The sequence below is a fragment of the Protobothrops mucrosquamatus genome, unplaced genomic scaffold (assembly GCF_001527695.2).
Source record: "Protobothrops mucrosquamatus isolate PMUCROS unplaced genomic scaffold, P.Mucros_1.0 scaffold1296, whole genome shotgun sequence".
Lineage (NCBI taxonomy): Eukaryota > Metazoa > Chordata > Lepidosauria > Squamata > Viperidae > Protobothrops > Protobothrops mucrosquamatus.
The window spans coordinates 358,550-364,549 of record NW_015387498.1 but is presented as its reverse complement, the minus strand read 5'-3'; positions in this window follow the sequence as shown (position 1 = coordinate 364,549).

Below are 6,000 nucleotides of genomic sequence, written 5' to 3'. Positions count from 1 at the left end.
CGGCCAAGCAGTGTCGGCTGGCGACCCCCAGGGGGAGGGCCTTCTCTGTGGGTGCCCCCACCCTCTGGAACGAACTACCCCCCGAGATCCGGACGATTCCGGATCTCCTATCTTTTCGCCGCGCCCTCAAGACATGGCTTTTTCAGCAAGTGGGTCTGGCCTAGGGAGAATTTTAAATAGGGACAATTTTAATTAGAATCTTAATGGTAACACAGCGGTAAATATTTGTTTTTAATTGGTTTTTATTGGGGATAGTGTTTGTACCATTTTAATATGCTGTAAGCCGCCCTGAGTCCTGTCGGGAGAAGGGCGGCATATAAGTTTAAAAAAATAAAATAAATAAATAAATAAAATACTACAGTACTATGTAACTAATGCTAGCCTTCATTTTTATTTTTAAATCCTTATAAAATGGATCACATACTGATTGATTTGTCTTTATGCCTTCAACTATTCAATATGAAAAAGTTTACACAAACACACACATACACACACAAACACACTAGACAGGACCCAAGGTGCAGGCAATGCAGAGAGCCCTCAGAGACAGTTCGGCACATAATGGCAAGGTGTAAAATGCAGGAAGGAGAAGCATACATTGAATTTCACAATTAAGTAGCTGGCATTGTATGCAGGAACATCTGTATAGAATAAGAGCTAGACCATCCTAAGTCTAGATGGGAGATCCCACAAAAGGTTGCAGAGAATAAGAAAACTAAAATCATATGGATCTTCTAGATCCGGACAGATAGGCAGGTACTTTATTATTGTTTATTTTTAAGCAATAAAAGAACCCTGTAAGCAGATTATTTTTTGCTTATTAGGACATCGCCAGAAACACATTTGTCTGTCATTATATTGACAATAGTGTAATGGTCTATCTAAATATCACAATATTCTACACCCAGTTTTTCAAGGTGGGTTCTATGGAATTCTAGAGTTCTGAAGGATTTGAATGGTTTGTTCCATGTGGGTTTGGAGATTGTGGGGGACGAGCTATTCGTAAGGACTAAGAGGAGGGAGAACCTCAAATGAATTTAGCTATCTGTCATTGATCTTCCCCTGTCCATCATCAGCATTTGCATGTGTTCCTTGCACAAAGCAACCAGTTGCTTTCCTTCAGCACATGCACACAAAACCTAACATTTTATCACCCTCCCCAACTCTGAAAAACATCTCTAATTCTGCTAGAGGGATCAATCACAGTCAGTTCCCCTTGCCCCTTTTTGCCACTTTGCAGAAATTATTTGTGTATATGCATATGCATGCCCCAAGAGGTCTGTTTAATACTCAAGGTAGCAGCCTACTTAGGAATCACTAGGATATAAATATGAAGAAGAAAGAAAAGAGGAAGAGGAGGGTGTCCCACTGAGCAGGGTTGAAATTAATAAAGAAACTTAGCATTGCACAGTTTGGCTGCAGTGCACGTGTGTCTCAAATTCCTTTGAAGTAGGACTTTTTCTGGAGTAATTATCCATGAAAATCAAGTTGGTAAAAGCAGACAAGGAGGAGGAAAGATGGATGCTTAAATGATTTCAGCCAGACATTCACAATGGGGAAAAATCAACATTGCTATCAAAACTCATCCTAAGTATTTACCTGTCAGTATATGTATATTATTTTTATATTTTTAATTAGGCTAATAAATACTTGAGAAATGTGAATGGTTTTCTAAATGGGGATAATTGGCTGCAAACTGGTACAAGCTGTGAACAGTACATAAAAAGTGAAAACAGAATGAGAGAGGGAGGGAGGGAGGGAGAGGGAGAGGGAGAGGGAGAGGGAGGGAGAGAGAGAGAGAGAGAGAGAGAGAGAGAGAGAGAGAGATCCAGTGTTGCTATTGTTGCTGTTTATGGCACAGTTTTTAAGAAATTAAAATTAAATTTGACTGATTTCACCTTAACACCAGCCTTTCCTCACGCACAATTTTGTGAATCAAACTTGAATATCCTGAATATCCTCATACAAATGAGAAAACCTCCTCTTTCTATGCAACAAATATAAAAATAAACTAAATATCATAAATGATTTCCAGTTACAAAAGTCTGAAAACTCTGTTCTACACCATAACAGAGAGAGAGAGAGACTGAATTTAAATGTTCAGATTCATAATGATTTGTGTTTTGTTTGTTTGTTTTATTTTCAAATGATTCATCTGGATTTCTCTCCTGTACTTGTTTGATTCTACCATCATTTAAGAAATGGGATGATTTGACCTGCCTGTAACTCAGCCCAGGGGCAAAACTGATTTACTCCTTAGTGTTTTTTTCCCCAACTACTACTGTATTATACATTTCAACCTGTTCACCATATGTGCCTAGCCCTGTGTGGTTTTTTTTGCTGCTAATTGCTCCTTTTTGACAATACCATCTATATATGCACACTATTATTGCTCCTTTTATCACTCCAAGCCTATTAATGCCCAGACTTATGGTTCCCAATGGATTTAAAATTAACCAGCTCTTTAAATATTGTTCAGTCTTTCAGTGCCCTCTCTCTTTTCAGTCTCTAACTCAGGTTGAACCTAAATGGGTTGGTTGTATTTCATTTTTCTAGCTTTTTCAAACTCAGTTTTATATACTTGAAAATATAGAGCCATAACATTTTTGAATGGGATATCTAGGAGAGTAAAGAGAAACTAAGAAGAAATAAATAGTTCTAAACAGCTAGGTGTTTGCTTACTTAGAACCAAAATCTGCCTTCACATTGCAAATACTTCCCCCATTAATTTCAGTATGCCTTCAATTAGATGTTTATTCTGAGAAAAGAATTTGGTTTTACATAACCTAAATGGTGTATGAATCAAATTCCTTTAAATTAACATTACATCTGCCATTTATTTTACATTTGTTATAGGAAAACAGCAGTACAAATAGGTCCATATAAAATGCATAATTATGTATACGAACAAGAGCACTTGGTTTGACATCCAATGTTCATTATCATTTCTAATATTAATTATGCTAATTATATTCCAACTGAGATAGCAAAACATAGTGTAAAGCAAAGTTTTAAATGGCATACTTGACTCCATTCACAGATAGATTGAAAGGACTGGCCCATAGTACAGAAGAATTGAAGTAAAGTAATAGTAATTGAAGTACTCACCTAGCCACGTGAATGTACAAAGAAGTTTCAGAGATATCCTCATTTTTAATCAACATATACTATAGGGAAGCATGCCATCTGAACAGATGGAACAGAAACTTCACTCAGTAGCCAGGCACTTGGTATCTTGTTGCACAGTTTTATAAAATCATAAAGTTGGATGGACTCTTCCAGATCTATATCTACAAGTTCTAGTTGGTTAGTTCTAGATCTAACCAATCAATGTAGAAAACCAAAGCTAGAGATGAAGCTGCCCAGCCCATCCTTGAAATCCACAGTAAGAACTCTTTGCCTTTAGCAAGTGGTTTTAATAGTTAAGACTTTTTATTATCAAGAAATGGATTCCAATATCTGATCACATTTATTTAAGCCCCTTAAATCTAGTCTTGAAAAAGCAAGTATTTGCGTAGAAATATCTTCAATTACCCAAATCTTGGTATCATTTTTCCCTTTCCTACAGTCTAAAAAACCTCCAGTTTTTTCAAACTTTACCCATAACTGTTGTCTATAATGCTGACCATTTCTCACTCCATTGTCAGAACTACACTTATGGTGACTGAAAAGCAACAGTTCCATTATACTAATAGTCCATGAAATGGACCTTATAGCCATGTATGTATGTATGTATGTATGTATGTATGTATGTATGTATGTATGTATGTATGTATGTATATTTGCAACTAGAATTACCTTGTTCTTGACATTGTTGTCTAATCTTCCCTGAGAATATTTATTATAAGGAAGATTTTGGATACTAATTAGATGTCTGTATCAAGAACAAATAAAAAATTAAAATACAACAAACAAATAAACAGTTTAAGAAATGATTCTTTAAAAGGACAAATATGAACCAAATACAATCTTCCAAGATAAAAGTTCACTATCCACATAATTAATTGTGTTTAGTCAGGGTAAAGATACTCTTTAAAGAGAAGAAGGCTCTTTATCTGACTTAACAACAACAACAACAACAACAACAACAATCAGCATATCTTTTTTTCTAAATGTAGCTCAAATAATGTCTGTTATCTTGATCTCAACCTAGACCAAAGATCTAACTCACTTCAACATTGAACTGAAGGTTGTTTGTTTCTAAGTTTGCAATCAGATCTGTGTTTTTAACATGATCTGCTTTTAAACAAAATGAGGAAAAGTTAAGTCATTGTCAAGATCTTGCCCATTTTAACTTTGTGTACATTATTACTGCATGTGTGTGAGAGCTTGTGATTGCTTATCCTATTTGAAATGGATCACAGAAAAGATTATCTTGGAGTTATATCAGAGTCCTGTCTTCTCATCGGTGCATCCCTTGTGACTCTCGTTATTGGAGACCCAGAGCTGGCGACTTGGTAATGAATATTTTGGCATGCGGGCTTTTAGCTGTGTGGTCTAGTCAATGTGCAGACTTCTTGCTTTCATCTGTCTTTAGCCTTTCACTTGACTCTTGACCTTTCTCTTGGCACTGTCCTATCATTTCCTTGATTTTGCAAATGTTAGTCTCCCACGTGACCTGTGAACTATAGCCTTTCACTTGGCCTTTGACCTCATAAATTCTGGAAGCTCATACACATAATCTCAGGACAAATAAGCAAAAGAACTCAAGGAAAAAGCACTCCCAAATGACACCCCCAAGTGGAAAGCCAACAATGAAAGTGCCCCAGTGCTGGCAAAACAACTTATCCTTGACAGGAATGTCCTTGTGCTCCCACCAAACCTGGCAAATAAACAGGAGGAAGTATTTATTCAGTAACCCCTGTATCTGTTAGTGCTCAAACTCCCTTCATCTGTAATAGCTTCATTGGCATGAATAAGTCAATCATGGAATGTGTAATTTGAGAAACATACTTTATGAGCACCATCCACTATGAAAGTTTCCTGAGAAGTGTTGTTTAAATAAATGAACTCTAAGAAAGGTTTCAATGGAAATTCTGACAAAAAGGTTCCTCATAGCAATCCTATTAGTCTGTGTGAATTCCATAATAGAAATAAAATATACTCATCAGTTATTATTTCAGTGATTTATTAAATATAATTTATACAGTTTTATTAGTACTTAGGGCTGTGCAAATCCTTCGAAAAAGGTTGTTTGCAACATGTGGGAGTAAGTATAGGCGCATCATGTTGCATCATTAAACTAACTGCATCTTTTCCTAGACTCTCACAGCGGCCTAGAAACTGCCCTTATGAATATTTAGCAGCAATGTGGCTGTGCACACAAACATGTTAAGAACACGTGAGTTATTCCCCATTTCTGATTCCTAAAGCAGATTCAACTAGATTTGATCCTGAGTCACAATCATAATAAGAAACACAGCACAAGGATTTTTTTAAAAGCAGGACTTCTGATATTTGCTCAAACAAGTTTCTGTCATGTGAGGTGATAAGAGGTTTCAGAGTGTTACTATGGTTTGTGACCGATTTCCACAGATTACATCACAACATTAAGGAAACAGAAAAATAGTCTTCTTACTTCAGACTTGTAGGTAACTCTCAAGAGAAATTGTTTACATTTCTAACTGAAAATTATATGAAATCTTTTAGTTAGCTATGCTGAGTGCTCAGTGGAATATACTGTCAATTAACTCTGCAAAAAATTGTAATAATTCCTCAGAAAGTTCTAGCTTTCAATGTCTAGGTTGTATAATAGCACTTTTAATGAAGAAGACATGGGTATGGATTTTGAGATTGTCAAAAGTTTCAGCACTCCAGAACTGATTACGATGCACCTCTCCAGAAGTGTAGACAAAGTTGTGGAAATGCATATATGGAGTCTGAATAGAGATATGTAACACGTTATGATTAATAGATAAAATAGGAGACAGAGTCTTGCTATCAATGCTTATCTTCCATTGTAGCTTTAAGCAGATGGAACCTTTTTTTAGATGCAAGCTT